The sequence below is a fragment of the Coenobita brevimanus genome, chromosome 17 (genome assembly GCF_032717465.1).
Source record: "Coenobita brevimanus isolate Jiangsu-jjx chromosome 17, ASM3271746v2, whole genome shotgun sequence".
NCBI lineage: Eukaryota > Metazoa > Arthropoda > Malacostraca > Decapoda > Coenobitidae > Coenobita > Coenobita brevimanus.
In genome coordinates, this window is record NC_136970.1 from 23,817,177 (window position 1) to 23,835,518 (window position 18,342).

Here is an 18,342-nt window from a genome sequence, read left to right on the forward strand (position 1 = left end):
GTGGGCTAACAATGGAATGAAATCGCAGTCGAGTAGGTCCACTGGTTGAGGAGGGAGATGACAACGAGGGGAGAGGGAGTGAGAAAGTGAAGAAGGTCCGTCTGTCATTTTAATCTCTTCTGCACCACACCATACTTTCCATTATATCTTGGCTAAATCCAAATACTTTTATTCAGCTTTGGACACATCATGTTTTTAGAGAGGAACTCGCTAGTACAGATGAGTGAGACCTCTGTCATTATCTTAAATTTATGGATTATATGGTTGATGTATGGCCGAGAATGATCCAGAAAGAATGATTGGAATGATTGGCAAAAGTGGACTGTTGATCCATGAGGGTATCTCGAGCTAAGTCATGGAAGCCAAAAGAGTGCTCCTTATCGTAGTCTACATTGGAGTTATAATATTTACCTTTTTTTAAATGCTGGGCCCTAGTGGGACAGTATATTTCCTCATCCTGTCCTATTCTCCATTCCCACCGCTGCTTCATACCAACCTATCCCCACCGCTGCTTCATACCAACCTATCCCCACCGCTGTTTCATACCAACCCATACCCACCGCTACTTCATACCAACCTATCCCCACCGCTGCTTCATACCAACCTATCCCCACCGCTGTTTCATACCAACCCATACCAACCGCTGCTTCATACCAACCCATACCCATCACTGCTTCATACCAACCCATACCCACCGCTGCTTCATACCAACCCATACCCACCGCTGCTTCATACCAACCCATACCCACCACTGCTTCATACTAACCCATACCCACCGCTGCTTCATACCAACCCATACCCACCACTGCTTCATACCAACCCATACCCATCACTGCTTCATACCAACCCATACCCACCGCTGCTTCATACCAACCCATACCCACCACTGCTTCATACCAACCCATACCCACCGCTGCTTCATACCAACCCATACCCACCACTGCTTCATACTAACCCATACCCATCGTTGTTGCATACCAACCCATACCCACCGCTGCTTCATACCAACCCATACCCACCACTGCTTCATACTAACCCATACCCATCGTTGCTGCATACTAACCCATACCCACCACTGCTTCATACCAACCCATACCCACCACTGCTTCATACCAACCCATACCCACCTCTGCTTCATACCAACCCATACCCACCACTGCTTCATACCAACCCATACCCATCACTGCTTCATACCAACCCATACCCACCACTGCTTCATACCAACTCATACCCACCACTGCTTCATACCAACCCATACCCATCGTTGCTGCATACTAACCCATACCCACCACTGCTTCATACCAACCCATACCCACCGCTGCTTCATACCAACCCATACCCATCGTTGCTGCATACTAACCCATACCCACCGCTGCTTCATACCAACCCATACCCACCACTGCTTCATACCAACCCATACCCACCACTGCTTCATACCAACCCATACCCACCGCTGCTTCATACCAACCCATACCCACCACTGCTTCATACCAACCCATACCCACCACTGCTTCATACCAACCCATACCCACCGCTGCTTCATACCAACCCATACCCACCACTGCTTCATACCAACCCATACCCACCACTGCTTCATACCAACCCATACCCACCGCTGCTTCATACCAACCCATACCCACCACTGCTTCATACCAACCCATACCCACCACTGCTTCATACCAACCCATACCCACCACTGCTTCATACCAACCCATACCCACCGCTGCTTCATACCAACCCATACCCACCGCTGCTTCATACCAACCCATACCCACCGCTGCTTCATACCAACCCATACCCATCGTTGCTACATACTAACCCATACCCACCGCTGCTTCATACTAACCCATACCCACCACTGCTTCATACCAACCCATACCCATCGTTGCTGCATACCAACCCATACCCACCACTGCTTCATACCAACCCATACCCACCACTGCTTCATACCAACCCATACCCACCACTGCTTCATACCAACCCATACCCACCACTGCTTCATAATAACCCATACCCACCACTGCTTCATACCAACCCATACCCACCACTGCTTCATACTAACCCATACCCACCACTGCTTCATACCAACCCATACCCACCACTGCTTCATACCAACCCATCCACAACACTATCCTACTCATGACAGTGCTTCCAAATTTTTACTCATGCTGCACCCACACGTATGTCCAGACTCAAGCTATCTTTACACACACACACACACACACACACACACACACAAAGGAAACAATGAATGCAGAAAACTATGTGGAAGTATGAGAGCTAATCTTAAATTCTTGCAATTGCTCGTCCATTGTCTTCCATGAAATTCGAAAAGCTGGAAAAGGTGACTTATATTTTCTCTGCTAGTCTTGTCTGAAAGACTTTTACAGTATAGTAATTCAGTTTTCTTTTACAGGAACTCATTTTCGAACTTTTTTTTTTTTTTTTACCTTAACGCTCTGTATTTCCATTGATTTTCTCCACCTAAAATCTCGTAGCTTCACTATACCTTATTGTGTTTCACACCTACGGCAGCGTTTCTCATTATGTGTGGTTTTGAGACTGCTAGTATATTGCTTTTAAGTATTGACCCTTCTGTATATTTAGCAATACAAGATTGTTCCTTTTTATCACTACGACCATATATTTTCGTTTATTTCTTCATTCACCTCTCCGATTCACAAGTCCACACCACTTTAAATTTTCTGTTAATAAGAAAAAGATTTATTATGAGTGTTTTATTGTTAGGAAGTGTTGCACGGTAATCAGATGTCAGTTTTGATTATAATAAAATGTGAATTAATCGTAACCCAATGTATGTAACCAACACCCTGGTAATCCCGTACAGCCAACTGTTTTGCCTCACCGCTGCCGTTATCACGCCGCACAAATTACTATTGACACATTTTATCCATTCACTAGTTGTTTAAATTCCGTGGATTATTTTTTACGGATATAATGGAGTCGTAAACAGTTTCACTGGACAGTGTTAATGAGGCGACATTTGGATTGGTTAGTCTTTGGGATGGTCGAAGGAATACCGAAGGACTGAGTAGAAGTGAGTTATGTGACCCATTTTTGTTGTTTAGATCCAGGCAAACCAACTTACCTAAAGGGAAACTGGTATAGATTGATGGTGGTGATGGTGATGATAAATCTGATACTTAGTAAATATTATAATGATGGTGATAGTGATGGTGGATGGTCATAAAGATGATGATGATATTATACCTAGCCTCGAGGTGAACAATTACGGTGTGACACAATAGTACATGTTAAGTCCTTGAGGACAAAGATTATCTGGTTTACAGTCCGTCCACTCCTACCTTCGCTAATGTGTGTGTGTGTGTGTGTGTGTGTGTGTGTGTGTGTGTGTGCACTGGTTCTGATAGCGTCTTGGGAATTAAGTGGGCACCTGGAAACGGGTTTGAGAGTAATCCGAGTGGAGTGGTGGAAGAGGGAAAGTAAAATAGAATAAATTATTTATCGTACTCATATATACACACAAACACACACACACACACACACACACACACACACACACATATATATATATATATATATATATATATATAGATAGATAGATAGATAGATAGATAGATAGATAATAGAGAGAGAGAGAGAGAGAGAGAGAGAGAGAGAGAGAGAGAGAGAGAGAGAGAGAGAGAGAGAGAGAGTTATACGAGTAGATATATATAGATATATAGATATATATTTATATATTTATTTATTTATATATTTATATTTATATTTATAAGGGGAAAAGGAGATCCAGTATTTGAGTCATTATACTGTCTAAAAAAAAAAAGTAAAGTAAACTTGAGGTAACAGATATTTATAATTTTGCGTGATGTGACTGACATTCACAGCCAGGGTTCAAAGCCACCCTGGCAATTACATTAATTACCCAGTCAGTTGTTCAGCTGACCCACAAAAGCCTCTCACTGTCTCTCTCTGTCTGTCTGTTTGTCTGTCTGTCTGTCTGTCTGTGTCTGTCTGTCTGTCTGTCTGTCTCTCTCTCTCTCTCTCTCTCTCTCTCTCTCTCTCCATTTATTTATCACTGTCTATCCATCTCTATCTATGTATCTATATCTATCTGTCTGTCAGTCGGTCTATCTGTCTATCTATCTGTCCGGCTGTGTTGGTCTAAAACTTATTGAATTAAAAAAAAAAAGTGGTTTTCATAATGTATCACTAATCCTCACCACATAATTCTGTTTATCACGTACACATTAGATAAGGGTGATATAAAAAAGGCTTTTCGGTCTAGTACGGGAAACGAATCAGAGGAGAAAGTCCCAGATCCACTTTCTCACATTTTCTTAAGTATTTTGAGACAGCTGGAAACAAGTGAGGGATGGTATTAGGGTAGAGAAAATAAAATCCATTCTTCCCTCATCGCAAAGCCCGTACAGTTTTCAGTAATTGTCTGTCTATCTGTAGGACTGCCTGTCTTTCAGTCTGTGTGGGCTGTGAAATGAGATGCATAGAGAAGTGTAAGATCAATCCAAAATACTGTTATATGTTTGAATCTGAAGTATTGTGGATAATCCACTCACTCACTCTGACTCAAAATGATGGCTGTCCCTGCTGTTTTGTGGTACAGAGTATCAAACTTTGTAAACAGTATTGTGGCCTGCGCTCCTTTTACTTTTTTTTTTTTTTTTTTTTCAATTCGTTAATACAGTCCTATCGGCTGACTAAGGACGTGACGAGTCCTACTTCAATGAGGTTATTATTCCCCCAAGCGTTAAATAGAAGACTTACTGTGTCATGATGGTCGCTGACATCTTAACCAGCCTTCCCTTTTCGTTTTAGTTTTGTTTTCATCAGTTTTCGTTTTATTGTTCTTATGGATTTCCTCTACCATTACTCTCTTGCAGTTTTCCTTCTGTGGGTTTTTCAATACATTCACTTCATCTTTTTACTGCCTATGCTAACAGTGTGTGTAACCCAAGAGACTAAATCTGTCGAGTTCTTTGGCTTAGCGTTTACTTTAATTTTATCTTCTTATACTCTTTCGATAACCGCGTGTGTGTCACCCAGTAAACTAAACATCGTCTTAGCGGCATCTCTTTCTTAACCAGTCTATCCCCCTCCTGTGACAGTAATTTTGACCAGTTTTCTTTCTTCTTTTTCTTTTTCTTTTTCTTTTTTTTGTCCTTTGTTGGGTCGTTTGTTTTATACTCCTTTTTTTTTTTCATTTACTTCCAATAAATTTTTCAACCTCGCTCTATTTTCTTTCGCAGTCATGCAGTAGCTGTGTCCTGCCTGTTTATTCTCCTTTGTTTTCAGTTCTTATTTCCATTCGCTTGTGCTTTTTTCTGGGATTTGTCTTTCACTTTCCCAGTGATGTAGTTTCTGTGCCTTGTTCTGTGCCCTTAGTGAATCCTCCTTGTCAATTTACCTTCTTTTAGTGTTGTTTTCCCACCAGCATTCTGCATTATACCATCATACTTCAACTGCATTACTTATGAAATCTCTTCCTTAATTTTTTTCTCCCATCCACTTGTAATACTGGAGGCATGTTCTGCGTCATTTATAACCTTGTATTTCTAGCAGTGCTTCATTCATTGCCAACCCTACAGCTTTTCTGTTACGCTGTATGTGCATTTTCTTACGTTTCCTTCTCCTTATGATATACTTCATCTCTTTTCGATACTTTAGGGAGTCTTTTCCTTTCTCTCGTGCATCTTTATATTTATTCAGCATCTTTCGCTCACTGTGGTCATTATACAATTCCATTTCCTTTATTCGTTCTTGTGTGTGTGTGTGTGTGTGTGTGTGTGTGTGTGTGTGTGTAGTTTTTACCTTGATCATCTTTCTGTTTCATCGTTATCTTTCATTATCTTGTTATAACAGTTACTTGGTTTCCCGTCGTCCTTCATTTCAGTTAACTCTTTTTTTATTTATTTATTTATTTATTTTTTTTGGTGTTTTTGTATCCCTCCATTGCCATTATACGTTCAACTTCCATTTATCTCTCCTTACTAATCTCTCTCTCTCTCTCTCTCTCTCTCTCTCTCTCTCCTTTTCTTGTGGTTCTCAATTCCTCTTCTATTCTCTTGCATCTTTCATTATCACTCATTCATTCCATACTCATCCCTTCTTTCATAAATATTTCTTTCAGTGTCTTTTATTGTCTTTTGGGAATGCTTCTTATTGTCAATGTTTTCTTTTCACTTATTTCCTCTTTTCTTTCTTTCTTCTTTCCCCCCTATCGTTGTTTCAGTTCCTTTCATTTCTTTACCTTTATTTCGTTAGCCAGGCAAAAACATCTGGATTTCTCGATAATGAGATGAAACGAGAGAGAGAGAGAGAGAGAGAGAGAGAGAGAGAGAGAGAGAGAGATGTATCCCTGGAAGCATGATAAACAAAAACAGAACTACTTCTGGAACACAGAGCACATCGTTAATTTCAGCATCACATACGCACCGACAACAGCCAATACAAAATAACATAAATCCCATTTGACAATATTTATTTTAGGCAGGAAAGTAAAGAAAGTGCATCAGGGATGCAATAAGCTGAGAGGATGCGGGTAAATGTTGTTGAGAGGCGAGGCGTACGGTAAATTTAGCCGTAATACGGCAACAATATCTGGGGGTATAATGCTTATATCGGCGTGGGATATACTGGAGGAGGGGGTCAGAATATAATATACGGAGGGAAGGAGAGGTAATGGTATACATGAACAGGATATGAGATCTGTCAGGATTTACGTGTATATCCTGATGTAGGCTACACACCTCAGTAATCCTCATTATTTACCTCATTACAACATAATGCAGGTGTTGCTGGCCAGACTCATAGATACCTTCTCCCTCACACTGATTTCACAGACGGTAAATTATTCAGGGAGAGAGAGAGAGAGAGAGAGAGAGAGAGAGAGAGAGAGAGAGAGAGATTGATAAATAGCATAGACACACACACACACACACACACACACACACACACACACACACACACACACACACACACACACACACACTGCTTGTAAAGATGACTGAAAAGCTAATCAGACAAAAACTGTGACAAGAAGGAGGGCGCGGTAAGGGTGGAACAAGTAGAAGGAAGAGGAAAGGGCGGGGAGGTAGAGAAGTGAGGCAGGAAAGGAGTTACTCAGGGAGGCAGACAGGGTGGTAGGGAGGTGAGGCAGGAAAGGAGGCAATAAGACAGGCAGTGGGTGAGGCAGGATGTAATATTCTTCTTAATGGATTTTTACTGATTTCTGTACAGATGAACCACACAGGCAGGTAGGCAGGCAGGCAGGCACACAGGCAGGCACACAGGCAGATTGTGAGGTAGAATATAATCGTTTTTGTGATGGACATTAATGACTCCTGCATAAATGAAAAACCCAGGCAAAGAGCCAGACAGATAGGCAGGCAATAAATAATACAGGTTGAATCGCTGGTGTGATAGCAATGATTGACTCCTGCATAGCTGAAAACCCCAGGCGGACAGGCAGGCAGGAAGGGACGGTGGAGGGAGGCACGGGAAGAGTGGTAGGTGGTGAGGCAAATTGATGGTTGGTATTGGGGATGCAGGGAAGTACGGGAGTATGGGTTAGGCTGAGGCAGGTACTGAGGTGCAGAGGTTTAGGTGTACAGGGTTATGGGGTAGGGTAAGGTAGGTATTGGGGTAGGAAGGACAGCCATGCAATGGGACGTATGACAGAAGCTCATGACGTCATATCTTTAACACCAACATCCTTGTCAACTGCTACTTGACCCGCTATCCCGAGGCACGGCTGTACTGCATTTCTCAGTTTATTTATTGGTTTGTTTATTTATCTATTTTTTTTTGTTCCACTGCACTCAAACAAACACGAAGATAGTGTCTGTGACATGAACACTGAACAATAAACCACAGTATAAGAATAATTTGCAGTTAAACCTTTGAGCACTTTTAAAACTCTTTGTGATGGCGAGTGTTGAATGGCATTGACGATTAGTCTACATAATAACACACGTCTCGAACAAGTACACAAACCAGAACTGTACCTGTTGTCGGCGAGGACCTCATATTCTGTGTTGCTGGTGTTAGTGTGGCGAGGACCTAGCCTTTGTAAAGGTAATATAAATTCATTATATTACATACCCAATATCCTATGTGTATCATACTTGGAATTTGGCCACACAAACACGCTTACTTTACAAACAATTAGACGAAGCCAAACGCCCACTCATCCCTCCCCATGTCCCTATTCACCTCAGCAGTACCACAGCATCATGGAGAACTTCAAGTGACGTTGATAATAGATAAGATATTACATTCGGTGTGTATGTGTACATAAGTGCATGCATGTGTACATAAATACTCAAGTGTGATTATGCACGTGTGTGTGTGTGTGTGTGTGTGTGTGTGTGTGTGTGTGTGTGTGTGTGTGTGTGTGTGTGTGTGTGTATGTGTGTGTGTGTCAGATACCTCTGGTGTTTAAGCCACGCAAACCAGTGCATTTTACGAACTAAGTCACAGAATGGAGACAAATTGTACTGTTCGTGGCTTGGTGGTGCCAGGATAGGAAGAAATCAGTACCCTGCTGATGTAGGCAAAATAACAGACAGCATACTAGAACCAGGGATGCTATGTTGGATAACTTATAGGATTATGCGAAGAAAACACATTGATTTCGCCATGAAAGATACAAAATTAAACCATACGATACATCATCTCTGTTAGCCATCTATGTAAAGTTTAAATGGAAAAGGCATGTTCAGTAACACGTCCTCAGAGTCTGACAATCTTTAACTGAATAGTTATAAGCAGTAAATGTGGTTATCCTGCTTGCTTCATCAGAGTAATCATGAGCGAGATAAAGCCAAATATTACAGTCCGTTCGCCTCTCCTGTTTCTGAATTCACAGAAGCTGGAATGTGACCTAGTGGCTTGAGGTGTATATTAGAATTCATCTGTGGGTGATAACATACAGTTCACCTTTGTCCACCACGTTTCATTGAAGTTTTTAAGGATCCAATAATGAAAAATAGGCAAGGGAGGAGAATGGCTTTAGTATTTGGCTATACACATTATTGTCATCAGTGGTTTAACAAGTGGCTGTCAGAAACCTGGATCATACATGCACTTTTGTGAAATCAGTTTTAAGTAGGTTTCCCTCATTTCCTCTGATGTGGTTCTCTACCAATAGCACTAAGAATTTATTTGGCATTAGAGTCAGTATACTAAATTGCGTGTGTCTTCAGGGCGTAACTGTGTCCATATTACGATATTAAAGGATGAAATACTCCAAAATGTACAATGTGCTACTTTCATAAAATTCCTGATTATGTGATGTAAGTTTCACAAACAAGGACATGAAAAGATGGAAGAAATTATCTCGCGTGTCCATGGGGATTACTTTTTGTTTTATTAGGGCAAAATCGATGCCTTCCCGTGTTGTACAGATGAGACGAAACGTTAGAACCAACGAAGCGTAAGTGTTCGATTACACGGACGATAAAGCGACGTAAATATATCGTGTAAAAGGACACAGTGAAACCTGGAATCATCTCTCTTGTACCTGGACCGATTTAAACCTTTCCGCATTTTTTGATACGTAGTCGCAATAATATCTATATTTTCCGTTCTCTGCAGCAAGTAGAAACCATATACATGAACCACTAGAGCGCGTCATTCATAACTTCTTCTAGTTAAACAAAGTGGCATCTGTTCGAACACACGTCAAATTTGTAATCCGCAATACTGCAGCGATCTCGCTATTTTCTGTCGGGATTGCATGAAAACTCTGCTGCTCCACTGATTGCCGTGTTTAGTGTTTCCAGAAGAAACAAATGGGGAATCAATAGCTTACTTTATACATGGAGGTTTTTCAGTTCCCCAACAATTACGGATACCGTAGTTATCTTGGCGTAAACTGTAATTATATTCCTAACTTCCACGTTCCCTCTCTTGCCCTGCCATCAGTATCGCCAAAACTACAACGTCGTATTTTTATTGATAACTCAAGTTCTGATTAGGGGGCTTTGCTGTCAGTGCTGATGTAGGAACTTAATAACAACATATTACACACACACACACACACACACACACACATTATGTTGTTTCAGTAATGACTTCACCTTCAAACTGGAAAGACCTTCAGTTCATGGTTCTTGTAATGTGCTGCTAATTAGTTACCTTCACCCGAATTAATTAATGTGTTTGGCTCAAGCCTTTGTGTATTTGTGGGTGAGTTGTGGGGTCTAAAAAGTACCCAACACTGAATTACTGCAACGATAACGTCAGCTTCTGTTTTTTTTTTTTTTTTTTTTTTTCAGGGAGGGAGAGGGAAAGGGGGTAAATTTGATTTTTTTTTTTTTTTTTTTATGTGTTTCACTTGTCATATGCAGTCCAACAGTGCAGTATCATTGACCATAACTTCGATATAACTGTGCCAGAGCGATGATTTTCAGTTGTGTTAGTGTTCTGTAGTTGTGTATTTCTGCCGTGTTATCCGCCAGTACCTACACAGTATATGTATCCAGCCTGGTACACTGGTGTTTGTGTTGCCTTGCTGGCGGCCTCAACAAACAAGAGGCTTACGAGAAGACAGAAAGACAGAGAAATACAAACAAACAATTACATATACGCAGACAGGCAAATAAACAATGTCAATGGGGTTAACAAGAAAAACAGACAGATAGATAAGTAGAAAACGAATAAGTAAATCGGCAAATAGTAATAATAATAATCTACCATCCCGCCTCTGATTCCTTTCTATCATCCGGCAGACGACACACCAAGACTGTCAATACAAACAAGACGGAGAGCAGGATGACATAGAGGAAACACATGTATTATTAGGCAGGAGAGAGAGAGAGAGAGAGAGAGAGAGAGAGAGAGAGAGTGTGTGTGTGTGTGTGTGTGATGGTCTTTCATGCATCCACGCTGGAAGTCGTATATTAAAATATCGAAATACAGTATTATGCAGTTCATGTAGGAATTATATAGTTATTAAACTGCTGCCACTATTGCCGATGAACTTTGAATTGTAGCCTGTACGAATGATGGTATAATTCTCGTACATTAATAATAAAGCGTGTAAGTGCTTCAAGTGAATGTGAATTCTTTTGGAAAACTGGTATTTTTCCGAGAAAAGGCCTGGATATTATTATTATTATTATTATTATTATTATTATCGTGGTAGTTATTATTATTGTGGCTGTTGTTGTTGTTGTTCTTGTTATTATTATTACTCTTATTATTATTATTATTATTATTATTATTATCATTATTATTATTATTATTATTATTATTATTATTATCATCATCATTATTATTATTATTATTAGTGTAATTATAATTGTTAGTTATCAGTAATTCAACGCGAATAAGCGTTGTGTGTGTGATTCCTTCCACATTTGATCCTCTCGAAATTTGAAGTGCCACACATCAAAATACGCGGAATAACGAGCTGACAACGTTGGTGTAAATATTAACTGAGTGCGGTCATTAGCGCGCAAGCCACGGGCACTTTTGTGCCAAATTTTTCGCCAGACATTGGGAAGCCTCTACAGGTCATACCGCTGGGTGAAATGAAATGAAATTTCGGACAGGCATACCTGGTATATCAGAGCAGGTCCCTGTCAAGTTTGGTGCCAGTGCATGTCTCGGGGGCACGAGCTTGTTATTGTTATTATTTTATATGCAGAATGATAGTTGCAGCAAACCATCAGGTCGAATTAACACCTCTAAGAGCGAGGCCTTGTAACCACCTCGCCGCTGCGGGTATGAAAGGACTGACAGCATAAGAACCACAGAACCACAGAACCACAAATCTCACCCTCTACTGATATATCCCCATTTTGTTTTCCCGGTTATCATCTCCTCACAAACTTCCATAACAAGGGCGGCACTTGTTGTTATATCAAATCCCAATGTGCAATTGACAGTTTTACACTTCACTTCATCAGGTTTTGATTACTCATTGTATAAACTTAATAGTCAAAACATTACCAAATATATCTGTGTAGTCTATCGCTCCCCCAGTGCTTTTTCGGAACCCAGTGTATTTGATTCCATATCCACACAGTTGAGTAACCTTAACCTTGCCCTTAGCACCGAAATTGCCATTTTGGGTGATTTTAACATACATAATGTTGAATGGTTATTGCATTCTGCCTGGACTGATGACGCTGGTCTAAAGTGCGAGCTGTTTGCAGAATCATTTAGTTTCACCCAGCTGGTAAAGCAACCAACCAGAATACCTGATAATCCTGATCATAATGCCCATCTCTTGGATTTATTCTTGACAAATATTCCAGATCAGTACAGGATAGAGGTACTGTCACCACTTGGATCCTCTGACCACAATCTCATCAAAGCCTCATTAGTTAACCCCCTCACACCTCCCCGTTCTGAACGTGTCAGGGTGACCCAGTGGCACTTTGATAGGGCAAACTGGGATGGATTTAGAAATTATCTTGCTGACCTTCCATGGCAGTCTTTCTTCTCTAGTGATCCCAATTCTACCGAGTCCCACATTTGCGACTTAATACTAGCTGGTATGGGTTTATTTATACCAAGTCAACAGTTCACTAAAAGATCGAACTCTCCAAAACCGTTTGATGGCAACTGTACCAGAGCAACAGCCCAAAAGTCATCAGCATAAAACTCGTACTTAAAATAAAAAACATCTGAATAACTTTCTCAATTTAAAATTGCTAGAAATCATGTAAAAGCTGTAACAAATCTAGCTAAATCAAACTTTCATCAAAAGCAGGCATCAAAACTATTTAACAACCCTAATGGCAATAGAATATTCTGGTCAACTCTTAATTCTTTCAATAATAACTTTAACAAGTCATCTTCCATTCCCGCACTAAAATCTTCAGATGGCAACATTACAAATGACCCGCGTGGGAAAGCATATATTTTATTAAGCCATGCATGTGTAAGTACAAGCCTATGCAAGGTAAAACCATGAATGGCTCATTAAAACAGCTATGTTTCATTGGATCTGTACCCAATTACTTGGATAACTGTGGTATTTCTAGAGCTAATACATGCACAGAGTCCCTGACCGAGAGGGAAGGGTGCTCTTATTAGTTTAAGACCGGCCGGAGGATCTTGGTCCGTAACCTGCCTGTGGTGAATCTGGATAACTTTGAGCTGAGCGCACAGTCTCCGCACTGGTGCCTCATCTTTCAAGTGTCTGCCTTATCAGCTTTCGTTTGTAAGTTATGCGCCTACAATGGCTATAACGGGTAACGGGGAATCAGGGTTCGATTCCAGAGAGGGAGCCTGAGAAACAGCTACCACATCCAAGGAAGGCAGCAGGCACGCAAATTACCCACTCCCGGCCTGGGGAGGTAGTGACGAAAAATAACGGTGTGAGACTCATCCGAGGCCTCACAATTGGAATGAGTACACTTTAAATCCTTTAATGAGGATCTATTGGAGGGCAAGTCTGGTGCCAGCAGCCGTGGAAATTCCAGCTCCAATAGTTTATATTAAAGTTGTTGTGGTTAAAAAGCTCGTAGTTGGACTACAGTTCCGGACTGATGGTACACCTCCTGATGTCTACTGTCACGCTCCAAACAGCCCGGTATTTAACAGTCCAGGCCCCGCTGACTCGCCTGGGGTGCTCTTCATCGAGTGTCCCGAGTGGCTGGCAAGTTTACTTTGAAAAAATTAGAGTGCTCAGAGCAGGCTACATGATTGGCCTAAATGTCTATGCATGGAATAATGGAATAGGACCTCGGTTCTATTTTGTCAGTTTTCCTCGGAACCCGAGGTAATGACTAATAGAAACAGGCGAGGGCATTCGTATTGCGACACTAGAGGCGAAATTCTTGGACCGTCGCAGAACGAAATACTGTGAAATCATTTGCCAAGGATGTTTTCATTAATCAAGAACGAAAGTTAGGGGTTCGAAGGCGATCAGATACCACCCTAGTTCTAACCATAAACGATGCTGACCAGTGATCCGTTGGCGTTATTCCCATGACCCATCGGGCAGCTTCTGGGAAACCAAAGTCTTTTAGTTCCGGGGGAAGTATGGCTGCAAAGCTGAAACTTAAAGGAATTGATGGAAGGGCACCACCAGGAGTGGAGCCTGCGGCTTAATTTAACTCAACATGGGAAATCTCACCAGGCCCGGACACCGGAAGGATTGACAGATTGAGAGCTCTTTCTAGTTTCGGTGGGTGGTGGTGCATGGCCGTTGTTAGTTGGTGGAGCGATTTGTCTGGTTAATTCCAATAACGAACGACACTCTGGCCTATTAACTAGTCGATGGACCTCCATTAATTGGTGTCCAGTTCACAACTTCTTAGAGGGATAAGTGGCAATTCTAGCTGCACGAGATTGAGCAATAACAGACAATGCTGGGTGATATCCATTTATCCAAACCATACGTGCTCCCTACAGTACGTGTCAAATGGGTTGGTGGAGGATTTGTACCCCTCCCTGTAAAACAAATAACTCAGATTCTATGGCAGAGGGATAGGTGGATTTCCTTACTCAACCACCTGTGTCAACAGGATTCTCCTGATTGTCCTTCCTCTAAGCCATGAAACCATGTACAATGCTGGGTGGTATCAATTTATCGAAACCATACATGCTCCCTACGTGTCAAGTGGGGTTGGTGGAGGATTAGTGCCCCTCCCTGTAAAACAATTAACTCTAAGCCCTTGGCCACCCCGTTTGGGATATATGGCGTCTGGCAATGGGACATTTACCAGATATTCTACCATAGACGATGCCAGCCAGAACGTCCCAGTACTAGAACTTGACTCTCCCGAAAATGTTCCACTTAAAATACAGACATATTAGGTAAAAACCATCCTAGACAATTTACCCACCAACAAAGCTCCATGTCAAGATGGAATTCCGCCAATTATTTTGAAAAAGTGTTCCCCTGAACTTGCCCCTATTCTAGCTAAATTATTCAGACTATGCATACGTACTTCTTCATTCCCAAACTCATGGAAAGAAGCCAATATCCACCCAATTCTGAAGAAAAGAAGTTCCTCTAACCCGTCTGATTACAGACCAATAGCTGTCACATCTTCTCTTGGTAAGGTGTTTGAAACTTTAATTAATAAGCACTTTGTTAAACATCCTGAATCCAACAACTTAATTAGTGACAGACAATATGATTTTCACCACGAAAGATCCACCAATGACATGCTCAATCTCCTAACTCGTACCATCCATCAATCAATTGACCTACATGGAGAAACTCATGTAATAGCCCTTGATATTTCTACAGCTCTCGACAGAGTATGGCACCGTTCCCTGCTGTCCAAACTCCCTTGCTATGGACTAACGTCTTTGGTTCCTTTGATTTCTTCATATCTCAGTGACAGGAAAATAAGAGCAAAAGTAGATGATGTATATTCCAATTTCCACTCAATTAACGCCGGCGTGCCGAAGGGATCAGTTCTGGCACCAACCCTGGTCCTGGTTCATATTAATGATCTCTTATCTGTCACCCACAATCCCATCTACTCATATGCAGATGATTCAACACTACATATTTCATTCACACTCAGACACTAATTTACAAAGTCTAATACCTCTACCACTCAACTCAGTACAGCCATCTCCATAAATAAAGACCTATCTACAATCAGTGAATGGGGACAAAACAACGTTGTCTCATTTAATGCTAGTAAAACTAAATATATACAATTTACTAATAGACAGATATTGCCAGGATCGTATATTACCTTCAGTGCTACTCATATTTCCATCTCCAAAAGTTTTGAAATTCTCGGCGTCTCACTTAACAATGCCCTCAGCTGGACCCTTCATGTTAGAGGACTTGCTAAAACCGCCTCAAAGAAACGTGGATTATTGTACAGAGTCTGTAACTTCTTCACTGACGAATAGTTAGCTATAATTTATAAGAGTCATCTGCGCTCTCAGCTTGAATATTGCTCACCCTTGTGGAATGGATGTGGAGAGGTTGCATTAAAACAACTAGACAAAATTCAGAACAATGCTGTTAGTATTATTAACAACCCTGCCATTACAAATAAACTACCTTCCCTACAAGTAAGTAGGAACGTTGCCTCCCTTGCAGTATTTTACAGATATTTTTATGGCAAATACTCAGATGAAGTTGCGTCCATGGTGCCACCTCTCCATGCCTTCCCTCATGCTACACGGGCATCTGGTAGCGCTCATGACTAGAATGTCACTCAGCCAAATTGCAGAACTTCTGCCTATCAGAATTCTTTCATTCCCCGAACTGAATCTCTTTGGAACTCACTTCCCAGGAATTGCTTCCCTCCAAACTTCAGTATACAGCGGTTCAAGTCTAACTGTTACAGATATCTTATGAACAGAGGACACCAGTAATCTGGTGTATGGATTATTATTATTTTTCTATTCATTTGTTTTTCCTTCCCATGTTCCGTAAAAAAAAAAAAAAAAAAAAAAAAAATAGTGATGTTTCCTTTCGGAATCCCACACCCCGACCCATTGCACTGGGGGTGAGAGTGAATTTAAATTAATGCGGCAAATATTTATCAACCATTGTGGCTGTATTAACTTAAATTCACTGTCACCCCCACTGCAATGGCCCGGGGTATGAGAATCCGAAAGGAAACATCACTATATCTGATGCTGTCACACCTTTTACACCCGCAGTGGATAGGTGGTTAGAAGGCCCACTCTTAGAGGTGTTAAAGTGACCTGATGGTATGTTGCATTATTGTTATTATTGCTGTTGAGAGTGTTATTATTATTATTACTATTATTGTTATCATCATTATCATTATTATTATCATCATTATTATTATTATTAGTAGTAGTAGTAGTAGCAGTAGTAGTAGTAGTAGTAGTAGTAGTAGTAGTAGTAGTAGTAACTTGCTGTAGGCAGAAAGTAACACATGATGATAAATATATTAATTTATTTATTAATCAGTGAGTTAACAGTAGTAAGTCAGATAAGAAAAGATGATATACAAAAGTTAGGGAAACTAAATATATGTAAGGTATATAATTATGTAAGGTAAACCCTTCACCACACTGACGTCTTGTTTATTTAATGCTGGTAATCTCCAGACGGTTTATTATGAGCGAGCAAACGATGTTTACTCTCAGTTAAGTCTGGAAATGAGCGGCCCGGCCCGACCCGACCGTCACGCTAAGCAATAGCTAATAACTTTACTCTCGTGTGAAGTAGAGCTGAAATTCTTTCTGCATGTGATTCACTCATTCAGGAAATTTTATGAACTACAAATTCATCCACAAAAGTGTAGGAACCCCTTGGAATCTCGACTTTTCTATGGGAGTGTGTGTATGTATTTCTGTGTCTGCGTGGATGTATATAAGAGAATGTCTTTCGTTCTAGCATATTTTCCATTGTTCAGGTACCATCATGAAGAAATAATATTATATCAGAGGGAAATTGTGATAACCTGGCTCTGGCTCGCTCGTCACGCGCTCACAAAGCGCACTTGTTTAATTTAGGAGAGGTTTAGAGTGTTAGGAGTTAGATTTAGGTTATCATTCTCATCGGGTAAGGAAACTTCCTGATACCTTCTCCTATGCGATTTATCTTGCTTATATGATATTACTATACTCCTCTGTGTTTCTTAAATCCCTCTAATACCACCATACACTGCATTAGGTACAATAGGATATTGACTAACAGGATCCCAAAATAAATCGCTGAGGAGAAGGTACCTCCTTAACCGACGAGAATAAGGGTCCTCGCCTCCATATGCCCCTTCACACTACTCGAGTGATATGCATAAAATTGGACGGCAGCAGCACGAAAAAAAAAAAAATAAAACATCATATGGAAAGGGTTAATATAAAAGTGTAGTGTTTGTTTTGATATTCTTGGTGTCTGTTTCTCCATACTCTACTGTTTTCTGTTATTATTGTTTTGTTCTAGTTTACTGTTTGCTTGAAGGAAAAAAATTGGGGAAAAATGTTGGTTGGAATTTTGTCGAGAGATTCCTGGCATTAAGAGATTGACAGAGGGATCAAATGTGATTTGGTCTCTGTTTTGCCAATATTTGAAAAGGTTTGTATTGGACGGCTGGGTGTATATGAAAGTGTGTGTGTGTGTGTGTGTGTGTGTGTGTGTGTGTGTGTGTGTGTGTGTGCGCGCGCGTGTGTGCGCGCGTGCGTGCGTGCGTGCGTGCTTGCGTGCGTGCGTGCGTGCGTGCGTGCGTTTGCGTGCGTGCGTGCGTGCATGCGTGCGTGTATGTGTGTGTGTGTGTGTGTGTGTTTTGGCAGTAAGTCAGGTTGGAGTAGGTCTTTCACAACCTCCCATCTTTCATATTGGATTTTTTCACGGATATTGGATGGCAGGTCCTTCACCAGAGAGAGAGAGAGAGAGAGAGAGAGAGAGAGAGAGAGTTACCTAGAGTCACA

At 41.1% G+C, this 18,342-nt stretch overlaps 1 pseudogene; it reads left to right on the plus strand.

The window, feature by feature from the left end:
* The first annotated feature begins 12,855 nt into the window (after positions 1-12,855).
* Positions 12,856-13,993, plus strand: LOC145391293 (small subunit ribosomal RNA; annotated as a pseudogene).
* Positions 13,994-18,342: the final 4,349 nt, after the last annotated feature.